Source organism: Grampus griseus, assembly GCF_964374135.1.
Source record: "Grampus griseus genome assembly, chromosome: 9".
NCBI classification, from domain to species: domain Eukaryota; kingdom Metazoa; phylum Chordata; class Mammalia; order Artiodactyla; family Delphinidae; genus Grampus; species Grampus griseus.
Window position 1 is genome coordinate 28403672 of NC_139003.1, and position 27760 is coordinate 28431431.

At 37.5% G+C, this 27760-nt stretch overlaps 1 protein-coding gene across 6 annotated transcripts in view; it reads right to left on the reverse strand.

Moving 5' to 3' along the window:
• The window catches only part of PTPRZ1 (protein tyrosine phosphatase receptor type Z1), a 163177-nt gene that overhangs the window by 82659 nt on the left and 52758 nt on the right, over positions 1-27760 (reverse strand). The window lies entirely within an intron of this gene.

The following is a 27760-nucleotide window of genomic DNA, read 5'->3' on the forward strand; positions in this document are numbered from 1 at the left end:
AATAAATACATTAAATAAATTAAAAAAAAACTTGTTTAAAAAAAAAAGTTTATGACTTTTTCAAGTTGGAAAAATCCGAGGTAAACAAATAAAAACCTTAAGAAAACAATAGCAATAAAAATTACTGCTCTATAATGCAATAAACAACTTAAGTTTTTACAGACCACGGGGAAAACAAAAATAAAAACACAAGGTGAAGATCTAAGGACACCGACATAGTAAAAAACTATTACTCTGAAGATAAGTAATTCCAACCTGATAATAGGCGGTGGGTACAAATGAAATCAATGAGCAGAACAAGTAGACTGGTACTTCTAATGGGTCACAATTAACCAGTGCTTTAATCAGAAAATGAAATGAATCCTATAGAGAAGTAAAGAAGAATTGAATCAAGGCAGGGAATTTGGGGGGTACAAACTAACACAATAGAATTCAAGACTAAAAGTAGGATGTCATTTCAAAGGATTTAGGAATGTTCAAATGATTTTTATTTGAAAGTGAGAAAGGGATATAGGCAAAGGATGACTCCCAAGATCCTGACTGGAGTATACCTGGGTGTATCATGGTACCCGTTATGTTGATGGAGAGAATGGATAGAAAGAAAGACTTTGCCTCTGGCTTTGAACCTACAGACTGAGATTTCCATGGAGGCTCATTAGGCAATCAAAAATATGGGTCCAAGAGCCATTAAGAAGTCCAGACTACAGATAGAGACTGGGGAACATTCATGAGGGGGTAATTTAAAACCATGAACGTTGATGAAATATTTCAATTAAGGTCAATAAGGAAGAAGAAGGTCAATGATGAGACACTGAAGGGTATTAACATTTAGGGAGCCTAAGGGGAGGAGGGAGCACCCAAAGAAATTAAGAATAAGTGGCCTGAAAAAGAATTGCAAATTTAGAAGAAAATGGTACCCTGAAAGTCATAGAAGGATGGTTCCAGCAATGAGAGATAATCCCAAAGTAAATACCATACATGTCAGAAAGCTTACAGTGTCATGACTGAAGAGTAACTATTGGATTTTGCTATTTTTTAACTCCAAATCTTGTACTTCTAGAATAAAACTATCTCAGTGAATGGTGGACCTGGAATTCAGACTACAGTAGGCAGAAGACTACATTAGTGGTGACAGAGTAGCATTAAAAAAGAGCTTTTTTAAAGCTTGTTATGAAGGAAAGAAGATTGATAGGGTAGCATACACAGACTGATGCAAGCATGAGGAATGCTTTTTTTAAGACAGAAATTTAAGCATGTATATATATATATTGAGGGGAAAAGTTATTATAAGAAGGAGTTTGAATAATGAGAGGTCCATGATCAAGGTTCCCCCAAGGGGAGAAGATAGATCATGGATGGAGGATTATTAGCCTATGAGAGGAAAAGAAACGTAACAAAAAAATCAAGGAAATATGGATTTGTAAACATTCAGAGATGGGGGAGTAAGAAATCGGATGGTTCATACCACAGAGCTTCAGGTGTAGAGCACGATCACATCCCATGGAAGGAAAAGAGGTTGGGAGTTGAGTTGACTTTGGTTCAATCCCAGCACCACCATTTACAGGCACCACTCACCTGTGCCTCAGTTACCTTCTCTGTCAGAAAAGCAATAATCTCTCTCTCTTAGACTGTGCAAATTAAATGAGATAATACATGTAAATGGGCTGGCAGATAGTATGAATTTTCTTAACCCTTTTGCCTATTTCTCAGGAAAACTGGAAGCAAGATGCATTAGCTGTGGAAGAGATTCAAGTAAGAGAAGGAGCTTGAGGAAACCAGTAGAGAATGAAACTGTGGACATTTAAGACTGATGGAAAGCACTGAGGACTCCACTGGTGTGGGCGACCATGAACTTGCAGAGGCACCACTCAAAAGTGTGTCTGTGTGTGCTTCTGTTTTTGTTTTTTGTTTTTGTAAGTTCAGTAGTGCTGATGGACAAGCAGAGAGGGTAAGGAGTTGCAGTCCTACAGTGGAGATCAGTAGGGTGAGTGTGATAGTATTAGAAAAGGTCAGGGAACTGGAGATCTGGCTAAAGAGTATTGAAGATCTCCCCAGTCCCCAGTCTCAGATCTGGTGGGGGGAGACAAAGGTAATTTTTTTTTTAAAAGCTATTAAACAGTTATGACCACAGAGTCCTCTGTCATCCTTCATTTTGTTATAAAATGAGAAGAGTGATAGTGGTGAGGCCCAATGCTACAGTGTTTCTACTGCTGTAGCTTGGTATCAAATATTTAATCAAAATCAGAAAAATCACTGCTGAAATTTAACAATTCCCAGAAACCATGAAGGGGTCTTGCTGTTCTCTCATCACCCTCTGACAAGCCATCACTTCTAAAAGAAAGAAAAGGTTCAGGCTTTAGGTAACTCTGTGATTAATGTTATGTCCTTTATATTTGCCTGTTTCTCTCCAAATGAGTCCACTGTGTTTAATATTCAGGATTGAGATTGAAGGCCATGCCAACTGATTAATCGCAGAACTTCAGTATAGCATTTGCTGTTAACTAACTGACCTCAACAAAAGGCAGGCAAACTATCAGTGGGAAGATGAGAGAAATACAGAGCAAGATTTCATTGTTGCTGCAATCTGTCTATTACCAATGAGATAGCAAACACAGAACCAAAAATACCCCCTGGAAATTACTCCTTTGTTTAAGGAATAAAATACTCTTCTTGTAGAATAGCTCTGAAAGTTGCCTAGGAGTCACTGTAAACTCCCCTGTGGTCATCAACTTTTCCTCTGCTCCAATAACTGAAGAGCCAAGCTCTTCCAGCAAGGAAGTAGCAGTGCAACAGAGAACAGTGACAGTGGTGGTGACAGCGACACCACCATCACATCTGCACTCAAAGCTTATAGCCCACATACTTATTATCAATATGAGGCATAACAGAGGCTCTGTTTCCTACCTTTGCTGGGAGGACCAGGGATTCGGAGTTGAAGACTAAGACACAAACATAACTGAGATCTTTCTATTGGTAACAGGACTTCTGATAATTTTCCTACAGTGTTGTTTATTGTTTCGGTTAAAGAACACGCTGCCTATAAGACCAAAGTTTCTGGTTTAATTCCTAAATGGAACTATCAGTTCCTCCTTTCTTGATACACTTATCACAAAATACTCTAAAATCAGATCACCTAGATGCATTCTGCTGGTCACATGCAAGGACTAACAAGGAAGCTGTGAGTATCAGAAATCCATTGCTGCAGCTAAGAATACTAAGTTTTATATTATCTTCAGATCCCATCAAAACTTAATTCCATTAAATACAGCTTTTACCTGTTCATTTATTCATTCCTTCATCAAATATTTATAGAGTGCCTAGTGTGAAACATAATAAAAGTCTAGTACAAAAGGACCTAGAGACTGTCATACAGAGTGAAGTAAGTCAGAAAGAGAAAAACAAATACCGTATGCTAACACATGTATATGGAATGTAAAAAAAAGAAGAAAAAATGGTCATGAAGAACGATTGTTGTATAGAAATAATTTGGGTTAGAAAATAATACAGGGCCCTCAGAAATACATCATTTCATGTGAGCATCCCTTTATTCAAGTCTGCCAGGAATTCTTACTGAAATAAATGAAAGTAGGATGTTGCAGTGAAAATTTGTTTTGTAACTCTTTAAGATTCTGTTACTTAGCCTCCATTAGAATTTCGTTTGCAAGGCCAAATCCAGACTAAACCAAATAGATCTGTCATGGTAACATTACCATTCTGGGTCCTAAATAAGTGTTTCCTTTTAATACACATATTGAAATTTCCTAATATGACAAACTGGGGCACATGAAATGGAGTTTCATGCTCCACTGAACTGAATTCTCTGCAGCTGCTTAGAAATGTTTGGAGAGTTTTAGTGGATTTTATTAATTTTAGTGGCCCTGTTTCCCCTTACATTTGTGAAATACATATTGCTATACATTTTAGTTATTCCAAAAATGTGAATTCATTGATCTGCCTGCTTCAGAGAGCACTCATGAGAACTAAGAGAAATGATACGTGCTAATAAATACAATAACAAGAATAGTTGTAGGTGATACTCATCAATTTATTTATTCACTACTAGTCTCTGTAAATATAACAGTTGACAGACTAGATAAGGTATTGCTCCGATTAAGCTTCCATTCTATTAGGGAAAGAAAAACAAATAACTAAACAAGATAATGGCAGAGTGTGAGAAGTATTGTCAAAAGAATAAACAGAGTGATGTGATAGGCAGTAGTTTAGCAGAAGTGGGAGGGCCTTTCCAAGAGGGGGACATTTCAGCTGAGATATGAAGGAAGAGAAGACAACCAGTGAAGAGGAGGCGGGTCAGCTTTTCAAGCAAGGGCACAGTAAGTGCAAAGGCACTGAGACAAAAAAAAGAGTAGTGTGATTGAGAAAAAGTGAAGTGTGGTAATGAAATGGAGAGAGTACGCAACCCGTTATTTTGTGTTAAACACTGTGTTGATGGTTTTCCCTGTACTAGCTCATTTAATCCTCATGGTACTTAATTCTGTGAGGCTCATCCTAATATGAAACATATTTTCAAGTGGTAATAGTGAGGAACAGAGAGGTAAAGAGTCCTACCTATAAAATTAGTCATCCGATAGTGGTGAGGACACGATCTTCACCCAGGAAGTCTGACTCCAGAATCCATGCTTCCAACATTATTCTTATGCTATTTCCCAAAGAAAGCACCATACAAATGTAAATTACTGTTGTTATTATCATGATAAAGTTTTAGTTATCTTTTATAGCTTAGAAAACTCACCTATATTTCCATATTTCATTGCTTAAAGAATGTTGCGCCCTGCTATAGATGCCCGGCTTTACAAAGAATGTAGACAAAGCAGAGACTCTTTGGAAGAAGACCCTCTGGTTGGTAAAGAGTCTTGATATATGTGAAGCAAGTGTGACCCTATCATGAAAAAGGTAAGGCTCAGGAGACTACAGTATCAGTATTCACATATTTAGAGGGACATCCTGAGGAAAAATAACTAAACATTTCACATGACCCCAAGTAGATATAATTTGGAGAGAAATTACTTTTGGAGAGGAACTTATTTTGAAAGAGGAAATGACTTTCTAACATTGAAAACAATCCAAAATTGGAATAAGCTATGCTGGGAGAGATAAAGAGACTCTAACATCAGAGACATTTAAGCCTAAGCAGAAAAACCTATTATTAAGAGTGTTGTATAGAGGACTCAAGCAATGATTGGATAATTGAACCAGGGTGGGTTTTCCCATTCCTAAGATTCTATGATGGATAAGCTATAGTCAGAAGCCAGGAGAGTCAGACTTGGCAGAGCACGGCATAGAACCTCGATGCCAGATATAGGCGAAGAAGCAAAATAAGATCCCAGACGGCGGGGTTGCAATTAAATACCAAAACCCCATTTTCTTCTCTAGTTTCAAGGGAACTAGTAATCTGGCTTAGGCTAGAAAGCAGGAGTAACCCTGTCTTAGTGAACAGGTACTCAGCTTTCTACATTTCAAAACCAATCATATCACCCCAGGGAATTGACCATGTAAACATGTCTTTATTAAATTACCTTTAATTCTCATTGCACTGATTTGTTTATCCATATGTCTTCTCCTTCTGGACCCTAGACTCACTGAAGAAAAACTTATATTTGTGTTTTCAGATCTACAAATGTTGCCAAAAAAAAAAAAAAAGTAACAGAGACAACCAGTAGCAGACCCCTACAAGTCCAGAGAATAGATCAGAAAGTCAAAGTTGGATTTAGAAACATAACATGTTTGTGGCCAGCGTTCACTTTCCAGTTACCCATCAAGGTCATTGACATGTGCTCTTTGAACATGAAATCAGAAGACTAATTCATAAAATATATTTTTGACTCACAAGATTATAAAATCCAAACGATTCTATGAAAACCATAATGAGTTATGATGGAATTACATCTTAGATTTGGAACATTTTCTCTATTTGTTGTTCTAGAGATCTACCAAACAGAATCACAGTGAATTCATTGAAAATAAATATTTTGTGCTAAGCCAATATGTCGACCTTTACAGAGATATGGTCTAGGGTCAGCTTCTTTGAAACTCCCAACATTTGGGATAGATTTCTTAAACAAAAGGTAACATTGACTTCTTGGAGTTGAGATGATTACAACCTCAGCTATCTACCAATGAAGAAAAAAAAATACTTTGTTTGCAATACCTTTTGGTATTATTAGCATAATTTTTTAAAGTTTGTTTAGGGGCAGTGAAAATGAGTGACTTATTTGAAGCGTTTTCCTAATTTGACTGTCTTGAACACCTTTTAGAAATGTGGTTGTTTATTATTTGTTAATGGTGTATGCAAAGACATGGATACCACATTAACTAAACCAGAGGAATTTGCTCTTCTGCACATGCATTGTTGACTTTTACCTTGTTCTTAATTTTGGCATTCTTCAGTATTAATTAGTTGAAGATGTCTAAAACGGATGTCAGCTGGGACCTCCCAACTTTTCAAATATCCAGCTTATGTTGGCTTGAAAGCCAGCCTTGCTGCTTCATCCCCTCAAGTTCTGCCACCTGTTGAAGTCCTAAGCTCTCTCCAAGCTTTCTGTAACTTCTCAAGGGGTCTCCCTTCTCTGCCTGCTTCATTTCCTTTGCCCCAGCTTCCTGTCACACCATCTTTGTTTAATCATGCAGGGGCAGGGAACCTGCTCATCCAAAAAGAGAACCTACTTATATCTATAGTTGCTGAAAAGACTGTTACAGAATCTTTCACTGATCTGGACACAAGGTAGACACAAGTTAAGATACCTTTGAATCCATGTAAATGTATCCTTATTTTGCATACATGATAAAGCCTTGAAGAATCGATTTATTAAAAATCAAATATAATTGACTTGCATGACAATTTTAATATTTTTTCTTTATTCGGGATTGATAGTCCTTTGGCAGAGGCTCATAACATTTGAGTTTAAAGCCTTTAGCCTTTTATGTATATTCATAAAGAGTAGAGGCACTTGCTTGTTTAATGGACTATTGCACTAAATCTCTTTGTAGTGTAAATTGATTACCACCTCATTTTATCTGATTTATAAACTGTCACATACTGGAATTACTCATGTTCAAAAACTCTTACATTTAAACATCACTAAAAAATAAACTAGAAAAAAAATGAAAGAACCAGTGTTCAGACTTGTCTGTTTTCAAGAGTTTCCTGACTTGAGACTAATTAAAAAATAAGTGGAGATTCAGAAAGCAGAAAGGCTAGAGACGCAGCAATAGACTGTGTGGTTCTCACAAGCTGTTTATTGCAATATTAAAACAATTTATTATAATTCATGAGTCAACTTTAAGATTTTTTAAACCAAGCATTAAATTTACTATCTTTAAGTAGAAATTTGGTTTCATTATCACTTAAACACTTTTTATTTTCTCATTTTAGGCTTTAAACTTGGGTAATAATGTTTCATCATCTATTTCTTTTATATTTCACAGGTTCTGTTAGCTTTCATTGGACAGTTTATTTCAAATTGTTCGTGAAAAAATAAATTTTCGTTATCATTATTTCCCTCAAGTAATAGCCATATGAGTGTCTGTCTATAGAACATTTACCTTGTTTGGAAGGACTGTGATATAACAGCAAGACTGAGCAAAGGTAGATTTATACAAAAGGCAAACAGACCTTCAATTTTTGGGGGATTTTTTTTTTCAATTCTAACCCTTTCTATTATTTTAAGAAACATTTCTGGCTGTATTTTATTATAAAGAGCAATCAGAATGATCACTGATGTCACATAATGTTTATTATTATTCAGCAATATACACGTTTAAGGAATCTGCTACCATTAAATTATTCTTCATGGGGGCTTCCCTGGTGGCACAGTGGTTGAGAGTCCGCCTGCCGATGCAGGGGACACGGGTTCGTGCCCTGGTCCGGGAAGATCCCACATGCCGCGGAGCGGCTGGGCCCGTGAGCCATGGCCGCTGAGCCTGCGCGTCCGAAGCCAGTGCTCCGCAACAGGAGAGGCCACAGCAGTGAGAGGCCCGCGTACCGCAAAAAAAAAAAAAAAAAAAAAAAAATTATTCTTTATGTTGCTCTTGGTCAGACCAATGTTTTATTGGCACTTTGCAAACAAAGGAAGTAAGGTAAAGATAAATTTCTCATGTACGGAATCATCAGTCTAAAATTTTTATGTGATTTTAGTTCCCTGAAACCAGCCACCATGCTCTGTGAGAGGCTGGAATCAATGGTGCCACTTTACTGACATCCATGTCAGAGCTCTGACCCACAGAACAGTTCAGTTAGGCCGTCTTCAGGCTATTCCCCGGGATTATCAAGTCTGTAGTGTAGACTGGAGAAAACCGTGGCTCTCCCTCCCCTGAAACGAATGCCTGGTTGCACAGTGGCCATGGCGGATGCCATGGGAGAGAATGGCTTGGCAAGCAGTCCCCTGGGGGAACAGAAACTCTTGCTTCTTCATTGCTAGCACTGCCACCCTCAGCCACCCAAGCCAGAGTCATTAAAGCCACCACTCACTACCCCTTCTTGCTAACTCCTACTGCTAATCAACTCCCTGGCCCTGAGTTTTTTCCTTTTTCTCAAATCTCTCTCTCCCTCTTTCTCCCTGCTTCTTTATCCCCTAGTTTCAATCCTTACTATTCTTCAGTTAAACCGTTGCTCAAACTTTTAACTGACCAAAAATCAGTTTTGTCCTCCTCAACTGAGTAACCGTAGTTACCTGCATGAAACTTAAATATGACTCTGCCACCTGCAACTTAAATCCCTTCAATAGCCTCCCAGAAAAGTTCAAACCCTTTGTCATGGCATTCAGAGCCTCAGCATCGGCTCACCCCTATCCATTCCTCTCTCCTCTCTGCCTTGCCTTTTATGTATCAGCACATAACACTTCCGGCTGTGCTTCTCAGATAACCATTCTTTCTTTCTTCTGTGCTCATGCCTTTCTCTCTTCTTGGGTACTTTCAGCCCTAGATATCTTCCCCGCCTTTAATTTGGTAATACTTGCCCATCATTGCAGACTTATCTCAGGCATCTTGTCATTCAGGAAGCCTTCTTTATCTCTTGTCCCATCTGGGTTAGATACCACTCTTTTATGTCCCTGAAATATTCCATGCATATCTCTGCTTTTATCCTTAGTAGACTGTACTATAATTAACAGTTGCTATGTCTTGGGGTCCTCACTAGAGCCTGAGTTCCTTGATGAGGGATGCTGTTTTATTTGTCTTTGAATCTTTTTTTTAATATCTTTATTGGAATATAATTGCTTTACAATGGTGTGTTAGTCTCTGCTTTATAACAAAATGAATCAGTTATACATATACATATGTCCCCATTTCTCTTCCCTCTTGCATCTCCCTCCCTCCCACCCTCCCTATCCCACCCCTCTAGGTGGTCACAAAGCACTGAGCTGATCTCCCTGTGCTATGCGGCTGCTTTCCACTAGCTATCTATTTTACGTTTGGTAGTGTATATATGTCCATGCCACTCTCTCACTCTGTCCCAGCTTACCCTTCCCTCTCCCCGTATCCTCAAGTCCATTCTCTAGTAGGTCTGTGTCTTTATTCTCGTCTTGCCCCTAAGTAGAATTACCAATTGAATTTTCAATTAAAACTAGAGGTAATTCAGTAGTTGAAACTAGTGTAATCACATTTCTGCTCTGGTAGGCGTATATGTGTGGGCTCTGTGATATTATCTTTCCCTTTTTTTCTATTAAACAATTAAAATTTGCATGTATTCTCAATGTAAAGGGCAACACATACAACTATAGAGTAAAATAGTAAAAGACTCCATATTAACCTTCTTCACCTTTTATTCCTCTTTTAAAAAGTTAAGTCTTGAGGGCTTCCCTGGTGGCGCAGTGGTTGAGAGTCCGCCTGCCGATGCAGGGGACACGGGTTCGTGCCCCGGTCGGGGAAGATCCCACATGCCGCGGAGCGGCTGGGCCCGTGAGCCATGGCCGCTGAGCCTGCGCGTCCGGAGCCTGTGCTCCGCAACGGGAGAGGCCACAGCAGTGAGAGGCCCGCGTACCGCAAAAACGAAAACAAAAACAAAACAAAACAAAACAAAAGTTAAGTCTTGTTAACTAGTTGGTGTATACAGTTATCCCCCGGTATCCATGGGGGATTGATTCCAGGACCCCCTCGAATACTGATGGATGCTTAAGTCCCTTACATAAAATGATGTAACATTTGCATATAATCAATGCACATCCTCCCACACATTTAAAATCATATCTGGATTACTTGTGATACTGAATACAATGTAAATGTCATGTAAACAGTTGTTAGTACAATGTAAATGCTATGTAAATAGTTGCCAGCGCCTGGGCAAATCCAAGCTTTGCTTTTTGGAATTTTCTGGAATTTTCTGAATATTTTCAATCTATGGTTGGTTGAATCCAACATTCATACGTGACATTCTCCTTGTATCAACAGGTCTCTGATTCCCTGTGCCAGGCCATCATCTGAGTGGATGCCCTCTTCATCTCACTTAACACCTGACACTCTGCCTTGGTAAGTCTGCCTTTGGTTGACCATTCCACTGGCACAAACATTTATTTTGCTTGGCCTCTCCTACTGGCTTTAAGACTGAAACATTGAGAAAGAAATGAAATGAAAGGGAAATGAAGGGAAGAGGAAGAAGAGAGGAAGCGCTCCAGTTCTTTGTCTATGCATTTGCATTTGTACGTATGTGCATATATCTGGAATCATTTTTCTTCTTATCTTTCTGCATAAATGAGAATCATGTTACACATGTTGATATGACTTTCTTTCTGCAATTGTCTCTAAACAATAATGTCTTGGAGGTCATTCAATATCAGTGTATCTAATTCTGCCACATTTTAAAAAGTGGCTGGATGACATTCCATGGCATGGATGTACTATAACTTATTTACCCACACACATACTTGCATGCACACATACACACATGTATAGCTATTTACTCTCCTATTCCTGGACAATAAGGTTGATTCCAATTTTCTTTATTACAACCAAAGCTTCAATTAACATTATTTGTACACCTATGTTTTTAATCTCACTATAGAAATCTCATCCTATTAAAACGGAGTGACAAATTTTAGAGAAACTATAATGCAGTCATAACTTCTTTGATTTATGGCTTCTAGAAAGCCGTTAAAGCATGAAATAACAAGCAAAATGTCCTTTTCTAATGAAAATGAAACTATTCTTTTATCTGCTATGATTTGAAGGACATAAAAAGGCTTGCTGACCAAAATTATCTCCCTTACAAACTGACACAGTGCCTGCAGTTCTCATGAAATTATTCTTTTGAGGATACAACCTATAAAGGCAGTGTGATAGGTAAACATGGTCCCTGAGAGGGCCCCCGTGAACTCACTTATTCCTATTACTGTCTCAGAGTGCAGTTCATTAGATCAGGAAAACAATATTTGAGAACAAGTACTTAGAGATGCAGTTGTCAAGGACAGACAGCTACACGTTAGACTTCAGATGAAAGGCTGATAAACAGAAGAGCAAATGACTGGAAAATTCCTAAGAATGGGACGCTACCTGAAAGGCAGGTCCTGTTGAGAAAAAAAAAAGATGGCGCTCAGGGTAGTGGTTGGAGTTACATGAGCGATGGCTGAGAACCAGGGCTGCGTGGGAGAAATGATGCCTAAGGAGCAGTTTCAGGGACCCACTTTGAGTCAAAGCACACCTGCTCCACAGTCTCTTAGGGAATGGAGAAAAATCACAAGTTTGAAATTTTATTTATTTATTTGAGAATGAGAAATACATTAAAAAATTTTTTATTGGAGTATAGTTGCTTTATAATGTTGTGTTAGTTTCTGCTGCACAGCAAAGCGAATCAGTTATACATATACAAAAGTTGCACTTTGCTTTCATTGGTTAACCATAACTGGTATATTTTTTAAATGATCCTTCTTCTATTTTAACAGCTTTGTTATATAAAAATAAGAAATTACGAAATTTCTGTTTCGTATATATATAGTTGACTAACCATGGATAAAATATAATTATAATCTGGTATTCTTCAGTAATGTTACTGGAATGAAAACTTCACGTTATCAGTTTTGTTAGTGCAGTGCAGTCATAAGTCATTTTAGAAACATTAGGGTGTTAATCCCAATATAATATATAAGAATATGCCATACATCATATCATATATATTATATAATATACAAGCAGATGTCATACATCATATCATATATATTATATGATATATAAGCAGTTGTGTTAAGTAATATTTAATGAGTGCTGTGATATCATTCTGTTGAGATCTGAAAGTAATACAAGATTTTTAATTAGATGAAATTATGCCCTTGGCAAGGCAATTCTGTTAAGTAACTCTAAGTATGTTTAAGAATAGAGACATCTCCATTCTTGAAAAATAATTTTACTTAAATTTTATCTCTTCTTTTTACAAGAAAAATTGTATAGAAAAATATGAATCATTATGTGCTCTTATAAAATCCAACACCCTTTAAGAATGACTTAACCAAGGCAACCAGGCTATCACATTTGTAGGGCAAAAATAAAAGCATCCTTTTACACTAAATTCCATCAGCTAATGAGGGGTGGGGTAAGTAAATAACAAAGTTAGCAAGACACAGGCAGGTAAGAGGCAAGAAACTGACCTGTGTGTCAGATTTTAGGGATTAAGGCAGACGTACAAGGAGACTAGGGTTAGCAATGATGAACATCTAAAAAACGGACTGAGGTTTAAGCAGGTTAGACTAGGCTCTTCACAATCAAAGTAAGGGAATCATGTTTCCTTGGCAGGCTGGCAACAGACTCTTAAAGGAGTAGAAGGCCAAGCCAGTACATGTATCCAGAGGGCTGGTAAGTGGTAAGTGAGGTATGTAAGATGGGCCTGGCTGTGCTGATGTTGAGGGTTGAGACTGCAGGCTGAAGGTTTGGGAACCCTTCAAGAATAATGCCATCTGTCCCACTAGGCCCCTTTAGCCTTTCAGTGGCCCCTTATCCCCCAAAGTTGATTTGGCTTGTAAAGATAAACCTGATTCTCCCATTTCTCGGAGGTCCTAGGACTTCTGTATGGGAAATGCTGAGTTATCTACTAGGACTTGGGGACTCATTTGTCTTGAAGAACCTGAGTCCTACAGACTACCACTCAGGGTTAATCTCCATTTTGCTCTGCTGGGTTAAGGTGGTCTTTCAGTGTGTAACCATTTTACTATATCCCAACTCTACTAAGAGAATACCCTTAAATCTTGGGGACGGCACCATGTCTAAAGGAGACTCTGGAACTTTTCTGTACCTTGTTATGTTCAGTCTCTTTTCCAAGAAATGATTACGAGCCATGGCAACTGATTTTAGGATCAGTGTAGAACAGAAACAGCTCCTACATTCCACAGGCTCCCAGGAGGGAGGCTTTGAATTCCCTGTCAGACTCATATTCTCTCTCATCATGTCCTTTGGGGTAGAGGCCTTAGAGTCCAGAAGTTCCATTAGAATGACTTTGACAGGGGCCATCACTACATACAGGAATATGGGGGCTAGGGATTGCAAAGATCCTCACATTGCTGAACACTGGCTCTATACTGTTGAATAGTTCCTTAGGTATTTGTAGGTAAACACTAGGTCCTTTCCCCATTTCTGTGACTAGGATGAAAAGTCTTATTTCAAATTCAGGACCTTCAACAAGCACTGCCCACTCATAATCAGACTGGAGTCCGAGTGTTCCTCAGGCTTCTCTGTCACTAATGACCTAGATTCCTGATCAACATCTAATAGTACACGCACGGTGGGTGGGATGCAGAACTTTTAATGAGTGAAGGAGATGTCATAATCAGGGCATGGTCCCTACTGAATTCTATTCTGAAGGTACTCGACTAGGCTTAATGATAAGAATTTGACCAAAATGACAAGCTGCTTCTTCCAAACTTTGGAGAAAATGACCCTGTCACTAAGTCAATCATTCTCAGGGTTCTGGAGAAGAAGGTGTCTTTAACCTCGGAGGGATATTCCATGGCTAACAAGGGAGAGAGAATTTCTTCTCCCTGGAATGGACATGGATTGAGATGTTATGCCTGACACACTGCCACCAGGGTATGGATGAATGGAGGCCCAGAATGCAAAGGAGGAGTAGATATGGTTGGCTGCAGATATCAGTAAGAACTAGGTAGTGTTCAGTAGTTTTTCTGGAGTTCCCAACACTGACCATGTCATTACTAGGCAGGGCTTAATTGGGACTTCTCATATCACCTGGAGGTATACTGTGAACGCTCCCAAGCCAAAGGGCAAAACTGAGTCAAAAGGAAATTTAAAAAAATTTTTCCCCAAACTTTCAATTTAAAAAATTTATCGAAAATTAATATCTACTTAAAATAAGACAATGTCTTGGCCTTACAAATTTTGTAGTTATTTGTTTACTTGAATAAATGTAATCCCTATAATTTTGCAAAGTCTCCAGAGGATAATAAACTAAAATGACTGTACTCAGTGTTCATGACCATACTTATGCAGCATAACTTAACAGGTCAGTAGGAGTCATTTCCTTTACCTACAGATGTTTGTTTTCTGCTGCCAGATACAAAGTGCTCAATTAAAAGGTGTTGAATGAATGAATAAGTGAATGAAGTGTTTATCCAACAAGTTCAGGCTCTATCATCCAATGTAAGATTTTCAAATAAGTTTTCTACTAGAATAATGAGATCTGACAGATCTTTTTTTCTCAGCTTCTACATACAGCTATTAAAACTTTCAAAAATATCCCCCAGGGTGAGAGACTAAACTCCAAGCAAAATGCAGCCCAGTGATGGAAAATATGATTTGTATGTGTAGTAGTAAAATAATTTATCCTGTGGAGTTGACATTAGTGACTTGAAAAGTGACAAATACATGAGTTACTTAACTCAAAACAGCTACTGAAGAAAGGAATGAATAACAATGTTTACTTGAAAAAAGAAAATCCGGAAACATTTCAATCCTATTTTTCAACTTGTGAAGGTAGCACTAAATTACATTACGAACAGCCAAAAAATTTAGGAGGAAATCGTTATTAACAGTAATAGTTTAGGAGAACTGCAAGACTGGAATTTGGAAACTAAAAAGAAAAGAAAAAAGAATCAAGGAACTAATAATACCATTTGGATAGCATTGGAACCCAGGCTTTTTTGGAACCAGGTCAATAAAAAACGATTCTTGAAAGGTTATGAAAAAGAACTTTCCTTGGCAATTGCTAGAGATAAATGTGTCTAGAGTAATTCAAGGTAAAGATAGCTTGCAGCCAGACTCACTAGTGAGGTATTCCCACTGGACTCACCCAGGCCAAGAACTTCCTGAGGTAGGTAATGATGGCCTACCTAAATCAACAAATTAATGGAAGTTGTGTTAACTGTTCAAAAGTTTACCTTCTCTCTTTACTGATGCAGATAGCAGGTTTTGAAAATAACATTTACAATGTTATTATATGTTCAATAGAAGCACTAATAATATTTTTTCATGTCAATATACTACATCCAGAGAACTAAAGCACTTCCATGTGGGTAAATGTATTCACACATATGCTTTCTCTTTTTTACTCTATCATTCATTCATTCCCCAAATTAAGGCAATGTAAGTAGAGACTGATCTAGATTCTGGACACTGCAAGATGAGGTTCCCCAGACCAACAGCAGCAGAATCACCCGAAAAGTGTTAGGTATTAAATTTACGGCCTCCACCTCAGATTTACTGAATCAGAAATTCTGGAAGTCGGACCCAGCAATCCTACTTTAGTAAGATTTATTTAGTAATATTTAGATAATTCTGATGCACGCTAAAGTTTAGGAAACACTGATTTAGATTATAAGCTCTCTAATGCTCTTGTTAAGCTTTATCATTATAATTGCTCCTTGGGCAAATTCATTTTCAAATAAGGAGCAAAATGTAAAAGCTTAGGAACAATTCAATTAAGAAAATGGAATTGCATACTAATCCAGTATTTTATTATTTTTTAATGTTATTTAAATGCGAAGGAATTTCATATAGTCACAAAAGTTATTTTTAATTGATGGATCATCACATACTGTGAGCAAAAATACACTAATCAACTGTGATAATTTAGCACGAACCTTAACATTATTAAACATATAATAAATTATTTTTCAGTGATAACCTATAACATACAACCCTCCCAAGATGTGTGAATTTCAATGTCTTGTAATCTATTCTAACACAGTCCAAATATGGTGAAAAACTTGTGTGTGTGTATACATATATATACATACATATACACACACACAAGTATTATATATATATATATATATATATAATTGACAAAGTTTAATAGTTATCTGACTAATAGCTGCTTGCTGTTGAATTGCTTAACATTAGGAAATTGGAAGGTGACGAGACTATTTAATGTTACTAATATTAATTAGCATCAGATAAATATAGTTCCTTAGATCTCTGTGGTATCTAATCTATATAAACATCTTGCAGTGATAACTCATAAATGATTAAACAAAGGTCAGACACATTAGAGGAATTTGCATCATAAGCCCGAACTTAATTTTCTACTCAATTTACTTTTAAAAATGTTGATGGGATTAAAAACATGTCAATAAGACTTGGACTTTAAATCAAACCTTCTTCCTTGTGCTGAAGAAGCATAAAAAAGCAATCTCAATCATCATAAATGAAAGGCATAGAACAGTTATTATAATTTACCCAAACATGTACTTTGGGGGGTAAAGGATCATAGTTACAAGTCACAGAATCTTCTCCCCAAATCTACTCTGAAGACACATAAACGTATCCCAAACTGGCTTTCCTCACTATCTCCACAGAAATTAAAGATGTAATTATTCTGCTAAAAGGAAACAATAGACGCTGCACTCTGAAGATGAACTGTTCTCCTTCCAAAAGAGAATGAACTCTTTCACTTAGAAAATGGGGAATTGGAATGGGGGATCCTTTGATCTATAGGTCAGCAACAACACTGTCGATCAATGTGCAAAAGAATGTGAGCTCCAGGAGGGTGACTGCTCTGAAGCACATTCTGAGAGCATATCAAGGCTACACGTTACCTGCATAATTGTTCTGACTTTTTAAAAAAAACTATACTTCCTGGTGAATGATGTAGAAAATGTGACAGAGCTGGCAGTGATTCAGACAATCAACTATGGGAAATTGACTCTCACTGAGCTAGGATAACGATCTCGATTGTGAAACGAATGCAGAGTGGATATACTGCACTGCAAGAGAATCAAGTTGTGTGAGACTTTAAGTGCGCTCAGTGGAATCCTGGCTAGATCGAGTCTGGGTGAAATGTAAGTGTATAATGATATGGCCATCTTTCTAAGAGAACAGTATCCATTTCCACACTAATTACAATTTATTAGCTACTCTTTAAGGATATAGATGACTACTATAGTATTTTCAACTTTATTGATCAGTAAAGAAGTTCACCTGCTACAGCCAAGTAGGAAGAGACCCAGATCCAAGGCCCTCAGATACATAAACCATTAGATCATCATATGAAGTGAGGAAATACGCAGAAGCAGAAGGCTTTCTGTGACGCAAAACAACTTGTTAGTCACACATAGAATAAAAATTAATTTAAATAAATTTATATTATATTAAATAGACGTTTAAGCCCCATTTGGTTATAAAACAAATATATATCTAGTGTAGACAAGCTAGAAGATATGGACAAGCAGAGATGAAAATAAAAGGCACCCACAATTCCACTTTTTAATAAAAAGACGCATGCATAAAGCAAAAAGACCATACCAAACACGATGGCTTGGGAACCAGCATTTTTTATATCTACACGATAATTAAAAAATCTAACAGCTTTGTGTTGTAACCCACATCACTGAAACAAATGACTTAGATGTGGCCATAAGGAGTCTCAGGAAGAGCCCTGGGAGTCAAGACCCAGGTTCAAGTTTCCAGTCTGCTGGTCAGCTTGTGACTCTGGGCAAGTGACTTCATCTGTCTTTCTCCATTTGTAAAACGAAAACACTATCATGTCTCAGCTTTATTCATTCATGGCATAAGTATTTGCAGGGTACATACCACGTCCACACTATGCGAAAGGAAAGATGAATAAAACACGGGACCTGCCACGTCCTTATGTTATGTGCAACAAAGAGGAGGGCACAGGGACACGGGAGGAATGTGAGAGATCTGCCCTGGCCTGGGGGCAGCAGGAATCAGGAAGGCCTCACTTCTTAAAGGAGGCGCAGAGGTTTGGAATTCTGGCAAAACAGTGAAGAATGATTAGAATCAGAGAGACCTGCTTTTGAAAATGCTGGCACAGCAGAAGGCGGGGGGAAGATAATTATGGGGGGGCAGAACAGGACAGGTGGGCTGAAACGGATCACGAAAGTCACTCTATGGCACACTAAGGAGTCCATTTTTCATTTTGTAAGTGATGGGGATCAACTGAAGGGATTCAAACAGGAGAATAATATAATCACATCTGTACTTTAGAAAGAGAACAGTGTGATGGATATTAACCTGGTACAAAACAAGTCCTGAGTATTACAGAAAATGGATCTGACTTTAATACCTTTATTGAGCACTTTATATGTACTGGGCACTGTTCTAAGTGCTATGAATATACTGACTCATTTAATCATTGCTGCGCCCTTTGAGGTAGGTACCATTATTAGCTCTTTTTTTTTTTTTTTTTTTTTTTTTTGTGGTACGCGGGCCTCTCACTGTTGTGGCCTCTTCTATTGCGGAGCACAGGCTCCGGACGCGCAGGCTCAGCGGCCATGGCTCACGGGCCCAGCCGCTCCGCGGCATGTGGGATCTTCCCGGACCGGGGCACGAACCCGTGTCCCCTGCATCAGCAGGCGGACTCTCAACCACTGCGCCACCAGGGAAGCCCATTATTAGCTCTTTTGACAGATGAGGAAATAAAAGAGGCAGAGCCTATGGAGCCCACTCTGAAGCTAAAAAGTTAGACAGTCTGACCCCAGACCCTGTTACTTATCAGACAAAATAGCAAAGGAAACCCCACTAAAACCTGCTTCCTTAGACTATCATGAGGTTCATAATCTTTATCTCAGCTAGCACTCCCTGTGAAGTCATGTGACATGGTTAGTCCCATTTCCTTGAAACCCTCTCTCATTTGGATTCTGTAAAACCCTCTCCCTCCCCCTGCCTTCCTAACATCCCCCTCTTTTGGTCTCTTTCACTAGTTCCAGTTCCCTTAGTTTACTAACTAAAACAGTGATGAAAAATCATGCTTAACATACCTTAAACTAAAAATTTAAGTTACTGCCAATTAAAGTATGCTATAAATTTTATTATCTAGAATTTTGGATAGGATAGCAGTTAAACCAGAATTAATTCATGGGGCCCTAAGAATGTTCTCATCACATTCCTAGCTTTCTGTCCAGAGAGGAAGAGTACTAGAGAGGCTGGGGCATAGCGATCTTGATTTCTCTCTCACCCACAGCTTAGCACGGCCTCTCTCTTTGCCTGGAACCATCTTTCATCCACGTTGGCTTAGTTAGCTCCTACTTATGCTTTATCTCAATTTAAAGTCCCTTTCTCTCGCTCTCGGGAGCCTCCCCTGAACCCTTTAAGCTCTGTAGGGGCCACAGACCTGTGTCACCACAGTCTACTACTGGGGCATTTGTCACACTTTGTAATCTGTCGTTGGCATGTGATTGCTTCTGCATCCCCGGAACCCGGGAAAGTGTCTGGCTCATGTTATACATCCAGTAAGTATTGGTTCATTAAACTAATGATCTCAAAACTTTAAATTTCGCTTTGTCAAGGAGTATATAATAGCATCCAGGTAGAAGGCAAGTCAAGAAGTGATAAGAACTCAACTCCTTCACATTCTAACACAGATTAACTGAACCTCAGAATCTCCTCAAGGATATATGGGGTGCTATAGGCATGGGTGCAGCTTTGGGGGTTTTAGAAAAGAAAACTATATGTTATTTACGAAAAAAGTGCTGCAAGCAGCTCTTACTTCCTAGAGATACTCATGAAATATGAAAGGAAACACACATGTAAAAAAGCTAGATTAGCCGTTAGTAGCTTAGAGGTAATCCAGTTCAGCATGTGCCAACTTTTGAATGTGCTTTGATGCTGATTCTGGGTGGCTCTGCTATTGTTTCAATTTCCAGGTGGCAAAGGGCTATAACATACAGCTTTTCCTGTTTTCCAGTTCTTTAAGATTTATAGCTATTTTCTATGAATTCCAGCTATCATATACATTTCTATATAAATTTATTTAAATTATATATATTTAAGATATTTACATAAATATATTTATAGGTAAATATTTATAAGTATAATATATTTATATTGTACTTATACATACTTATATTCATAAACATAAATACATTTATATAGTTATACATAAATAAATCTGCACTTACATATAAATCATATATAATATGATTTTTCTTAAATGAACGTGTGTTATTTTTATAATGAGAAATAACTGATTTTCATTTTGGGGGAAAACATATACTAGATTGTTACTCTTGATACTCATCAAGATAATGGCTCATTGACTTTGTCACTGGGAGAAATGAAAGGAGCAGAGAAGTGATCAGAAAGGCATCTACAGTCTTATCACACTCAGTCTCCTCAGCCCGGGTACGGTCTCCTCTTTCTCAAAAAAAATTGTCATCAAAAATTAATCTGTTAGGGCTTCCCTGGTGGCGCAGTGGTTGAGAGTCCGCCTGCCGATGCACGGGACGCGGGGTCGTGCCCCGGTCTGGGAAGATCCCACATGCCGCGGAGTGGCTGGGCCCGTGAGCCATGGCCGCTGAGCCTGCGTGTCCGGAGCCTGTGCTTCGACCGCAACGGGAGAGGCCACAACAGTGAGAGGCCCGCATACCACAAAAAAAAAAAAAAATTAATCTGTTAAATTAGAGTTGGATAGCATCTTCTAAGGGACTAAAGTTTAGCCGAGGTAGACAAGAATCTGATTTTAAGTTCAAGGTTGCTGCTCCTTCCTAGAGACCGTCAATCACCTCCCTGGCTATGCGCAGCTGCTGGATGGGACTGGATGCCTGCACTTTGGCTGGCTTGCCTGTGAGTCTGCCTGGGAACCCCCAGGGTGGTCTTCTCATTTCGGGCTCTTTGAGAAGGAGCCCACAGTGGAGTTGCTTGAGCTCTTTGTTTCCAGGACAGTGCATACAGGCATTTAAAAGTGAGGGGGCCTCTGGGTGGGGAGTAGCCCCGCAAACAGCCGGGAGCATCACGGGGAACCTGGAAGCTGGTCCCACTGATGCCAGGCTCCACTCTGCACTCAACCTCTGTTGCCAGGTTTCTTTCTCAGGGGTTCCCAACTGCCTCTCTCAGTCCTGGCTTCCTTCAAGCCCACCTCCCTAGGTTATTAGATACTACTCTGAATTTACCTCTAAATAGGGTTCAAGTTCGCTTCCCTCCCCATAGAACCCTAGGCATATACAGTTTGAGGAATGAATCTGGGCAGCTGTTAAGTGTCCCAGAATATTCTGTGATAGTTAAGATGGTCCCTGCACAGTCTATAACAGTTTGGAGGCAGGTTTGCCAGAAGCCACAAAGAGCCTCTAAGATCCTCTGCATTCCAGCCAAGAAAAGTCCTAGCTCTGGCCCAAAGCATCTCTTACCTGAACAAAACATACTACATGGTTAAACAGAGACCTGTATTCATAGGTAGCAGGATAGAGAGATAGCCATATAGATACATGCATACATTCAATGGATAAAGGGGAAGAAAATCAGTCCTAAACATGTCTGAATATATTTCAAAATAATTTTTGTATCAATAATTCTCTGCTTCAGTTAATAAGAAATCTTTCTGAATAGAAGAAATGAGTCATTTACACATTCTTCATCTTTTTGCTCTTTGAAAGTCCTCGGTTTAAAGAGTCAGAGTTACCACACAGAAAACAGGAAACTAGGTAAATAAGCCTTGCCCTCAGCCTTTACTGATTCATAAAATAAGAAGGTGACATAGGTCAACTTAAAATAATTGCAATGGCATTTTGCCTAAATGTTGAAAATATTTAAATGAATTTTGTGTGATTACATAAACTGTGGTCTGATCTTAGTTTTTTTTTTTAATTAATCATGTAATATTCTCTCTCTCGGTGTATTTTGTTTGTTTGTTTTTGCTGAAAGATGAATTTTATGAACCAGGGCACTTCAGAGTAAACACAGAAAGTGAGATAAAGGAGGAGGTCCAGAAAAGGGAGGGAGAACAGTACATCCAGCCACTAAGCCCAGACATTTGAGCACAGACAAAAGGAGAAACAGCCAGATGTTCTCATCTTGAGCTGCTAAGGGACTTGTCCAATCCATTCAAGACTACCAAGTATAGTCAGCAGGGGTGGTTATGAGGCTGAGCTAGAGAATGTGTGCAATTTCAACTCTACTCACGGGAGAATACTACTGACATATTGTTTTACTCTTAGATACATTCAGCAATGATTATTTAATTGTAATGCTAATCTGTAGCCACACCTTTATTTTTTCAGTTCTATACTAAAGTGATGGTTGCAGAGAAATAAATTCTAAGTTTTAGATTATTTAACTGAACCTATTCAGCCTTTACAATGAGGCATGCTCTACTCATCACATTTAGCATAGGGAAAGTTTGCTCAGTCATACATCTTAGCTAAACTTTTAAAAATGTACAATGATAGGAAATACCTGTCTATAATATGCATTTAAACAGCCCCCTCTAATCCTCTTGTGAGATCATCAGATACACCCCGACTTGTTTAATCTGTTTGGGCTCAAGTTAAGACACTGCCATAATAATCACTTGGATTTGTAGCGTAACTGCTCAAAGAGATTTCCTACAACAATGTGAAACACTGATTGATTCATGCATAATCAGGTAGGGCATTGTTAAAAACTATTTACTGAAAGAAAACTGAAATACAGAGCAGTTAAACAGCCTGGTCAGTCTGAACGTTAGTGATGACCAGACAGCCTGACTCTACATGTCCTCGTGCTCTGATTAGATGTCTGTGGCATCCTCTCACTGCAGCTTAGCAGGGACCCTACATTCTGACAGGTGAAAATGCAAAGCTGTGGTCCTTATCCAACTACCTTGCCCTTCTTAGCTAAAACTAAGAGAAGCAAGTTGAAAACCTTTTGTTTCAATATACGTGTTTAAACAATTAGCGAAATACGAATCGCATACAATAAGATGTGATAGTCTCCTGCCTCCTATGGCCCTCCATAGTCCCGTTCTTCAAGGGTAACCACTGCCAACAGGGTTGTGTGTATCTTTCCAGGCCTGTCTTCTATGCCCATATAAACATATAATATTTTACAAAAATGAGGTAATTCTATACACGGAGTTCTAGAACTTGCCTTTTCACTCTTAAGTTGGAAATGAGAAATGAACAGTCTGTTTTAGATAAGGAGTGATGATTCAGAGGAAAACATAATATGTTAAAAATGTTTTCAGATTCTAGATGTAAAGAGAGGGCTGGTGCTTCCCTGGTGGTGCAGTGGTTGGGAGTCCGCCTGCCGATGCAGGGGACACGGGTTCGTGTCCTGGTCTGGGAGGATCCCACATGCCGCGGAGCGGCTGGGCCCGTTAGGAGCCAGAAATCAGTCATTATTCAAGGTAGCTTCAAATTTTCTTTCTGAGTTACCTTTGGCCTACTTTCTCCTAGGTTAGAGAAGAAAAATTACTAAACCTAACTATGGTCCAAAAATAAATGCCAAACATCAAACAAGACAATACACGGCCTTATATTATGGTTCTTTTGTTTTCCACAAGTAGCATCTTCTAGTCTATATATGTGTTGGAAATACTGTTTAGACAGGATACTCTAAGGAAGCAGAAATCAATTCAGCGTTCAGAGACTTTCTCCTTCCAAGGTATTCAGTCAAGTGTCTAATTGTGATTCCTGTGTGGCCTTTCTAACTTGTACCCAATGCAACCCTTTAACTAAAACTTTAAAGGTATCTGGGTTTAAGAACACTTGAGAATATATCAATACAAAATTTTCAATTTCAAGTTGTCTTAAGGTATGGTGAAAAAACACCAACAGAATAATTTTTTTTCATTTTCAGGAAATAAAGACTACGTTTCAATAGTGACTACTTCTAAGAACAGAGCAGTGAAAGTCCATTCATTTCTGATGATCTTATCATTGCTTGAAGGTGAAAAGGTCTAACAACTCAAACAGAAGGAAGATCTTAATCTCAAGTGATCATTATGGGCTATGTGTTCATGATATTAAAAAAAAAAGACCAAATGACTTAGTTTTTTTTTTTTCATTGAATTGTCTTTGTTCAGGCATTGTTATAGAAAATTTAAGGTTAACAGAAAGAAACCTTATGTGAAACCTTCAGAAGAAACCTTTATGAAACCCTTCCATGAAATGAAGTTACTAAGGAAAGAACTGGATTTTAGTGCTGACATTCCCATATTTACAATTCATTCTTTCATTGCAGAGTGACAAACGAACTTTGCTCACCTTCTTGTAATAACTTTAAAAATGGGACTGGTGACTGTATTTACCAACCCTGCCATTTCTCAACATAATTATAGAATATATCCTGAATAGAAAAGTTGTTTATGACCTATGTTAAAATAACACAACTGAAAGAGTAATACTTTCTCCTCCCGTTCCACTCTCTATTTCTCCAACCATTTGGTAGCCAGCAGGGATTTTTATTGTTTCTTCACATATTACAATTGTGTAATCTTTCTTAAACAACCTTAGCTTAAATGATTCCATTTAAATCATGTTTGATGTGCGATATGATATTTTTAAATGGCTTATGGTAAAGCAGTGAGCTCTCTTACAGACAGATGTTACGATGTTCTTAGTAATTTTTATGAATAGAATTCTATATATACATTCATTCAAGGGTAGGTCTTTTCTTCTGAGATTGCAGCTAATCTGACAAGTAGCTCAACAAGATAAGCTGCTGTGAACAAAACTAGGCCTATGTGTGGTCAAAACCAATTTACTTCAGCCATTCATCAATTACTTAAATTTAAGAATCTTAAAATTAATTTATCCTGGAACTTTACACAGTTAACACATATAGTTTTTCATTTTCCAGGTGGAATAATCATAGAAATTGAAAAGACTACCAACCTTTATCTACATCTGTACTAAAAAGAAAAAGAGTTAATATACTTAATAGTGAATAATCCACATTTAAAATGCTTGGCTTTGGTGTGATTTGCTTGGGAGAGATATGTTTATTTAGATAAAGGCTTTAGTTTGTTTTCTTTTTGATGCTCTAGGAATTCAGACAAAATAATCAATCCATACTCAGCTTGAGCTAAGCAGCTATAAAATGTCCTCAGCTGAAACTCTTTCTAATCTCTTCCTAGGATCTTTTGGTAAGCTTCCACCCTCACCTCAACTCTGGAACATTCCCTTTTGAGACCTACCACCCCTCCTCCCATAGCAAATGACACTTTTTAATGAATCTATCCCTTTGATCACCAGACTGTCTCTTAAAGGAGCTAAAGCCAATAGGCCTTAAGTTATGATCAGGATGATGCAACTGGATTATAAAGCAAAGAACTGTGCATTGTTTGTGCATAGATCCATCCATGAAAGCCTGGCCACTCTTCAGGTGCCACGTCTACATGCATTTAGCCCATTAAAAGGAAGAGCTCTGTGGCTGCCTCCTAAGATAGCAATATATGCATGGTGGTGTTTGCAAGAAGCTACTGGTAAAACTGCCATCTTCTTGTCTTCTCCTGCCCTGAGGAGGCACCTTCAGGAACCTCAAGGACCTCAGGCTGCTGGAAACAGGTGGCATTACCCCTCATACACCTGCCCTTGCTTGGGGTGATGAGAACTGTAACCTTCTCTCTCTCTAGGCTACAGGTCCTCCATTTTCTGATTCTAGGTTTAGGGAGAATGAAGGATGCATTAAAGCTTGTTTTTCATTTTAAATATATGAGTTCTCTGTTTAAAAGTTCACCAGTTAAAGTAAACCTGCTTTTAGTTCCACCTCAAAATAGGAAGGTAGATGTTAACAAAACTAACCAGCTGATTTTTATTCTATGAACATATTTATGTATCAAGTTTTCTACAACAGTTATATATTATATTTTTGTTCTTGTTTAAGGATTGTTTTATTGTTAATATTATTTATAGCTCTAGTATTATTTTAATAAGGTCAGGCTAAAGGAAAGTATTTTTTCTCTTATGTTTAAATCCTTAAATACTTAAAAAGAACCTTAAATATAATTTAAAGATACTTAAAAGATACCTTTTACTCAAAATAACTTAGTTTAAAATCTTTAGGTTGTATGAGTTATGTATATAATAGAGAAAAATTGGTCCAGAACCTGGAATTAAATCCAGAGAAACTAAGACACAAATTTATTCAAGTAGAATGTAACACACACTTTTACTGAAAACAAAAGTGAAATTGTTTAGGGTAAATAAATGGATTGTTCATTTTTTTATAGTACTTACTCAGGTGTGCCCTTCTTATTCACTTAACCATTACTTCAGGTAGTATTTATTTACCATATGTCCTCCCCAAATCCTAACCTAAACACTGTTATTTGGGGTAACTTAAGAAATTAAGTAATTAGATAAAAGCAAATTAAAAATGGCATTTTACTTTTTGTCAAACAAGTTGATCAGAGTTTTTAAATTAGTGTGAGTAAAAATGTGGGGAAATGGATAAATTAACACAATTTTCTAAAATTTGACCATATTTATTTGACCATATATATTAATATTAAAAACAGTAGGTAGGCACTTTGATCCAACAACTCTCTTTTTGTTAAAGTCCAATTTTTCTGAAAAACAATTGCTCAAGTAAGTAGAATTTGAGGATGTTCATTATATTAAGTACATAAGAGCAAAACATAAACAAAATTTTTAAAAAAGAATAATTACTTTAAATAATTAAAAATGGCTTAGAATTATGGAGAATCTTTGTTTTTATATACTTCTCAAGATTAAAAAAATTAAAAATAATAAGGCAGAATTCGTTAGATATATAGGTCATAATTATAAATGGGTAAATTAAGAGCAAGTCTTTCTATACAATATCATACAGAACAACCACATGCCCATCTGCACAGTAATCCACAGGCTAGATATGCCTTAATTTGTTCAATTTTTCCTGCTTTGATGGATATCTTGATTATTTTCCATGTTCTAATTTAACTTATTTCATAGAAAAGGTGATACAAATGACTAATGAAAATTAAAATACTGACTTCAACAGTAATCAAACAGAACAAATTAAAACAAAATGTCATTTTTTAAACATGTCAAATTGGTGAAGATTTTCAAAATGACAGTCATTAAATCCTGGTTTATTCAGTGGGGTAGTCACTTACTTATACTATATGTAAGCATATACATGCTCTCTAGAAAGCAATTAGGTCATGTGTATCAAGAATTTTGAAAGCATTTATTTTCTTCTACTCAATAATGGAATATCAAGGATTCTCTAATAAAAAATGATAAAAATATAGACATATGTATTCATCTATTTGCCACCATTTCTTTAAACAGTGAATAGCTTGAACTGGATGATTAAAAATGAAACATTTATTCAATGGACTATTAAGTACCAGGATCAACAGGAATTGTCACTGCTCAAAACTAATTTCCAGAATAAATTGGATGTAAAACTCTATATAAAAAATATATAAACATAATATAATAAAAACTGGCCTGAAAAGAATATACCAAATTTTCTAGTGGATGTACCTGGTGGGAGTAAAAAATGATTTTTATGTTCTTCTTTGTGTTTGAATTTTTTTTTTTAAGTTTCTACTTTTAAAGTAAGAATAAAAAAAGAAAGAAAATGCATGCCTTGCTACAAAATTCATCATGCTTCTGCCCTTCATCTATAAAATAAAGTCCAAATTGGC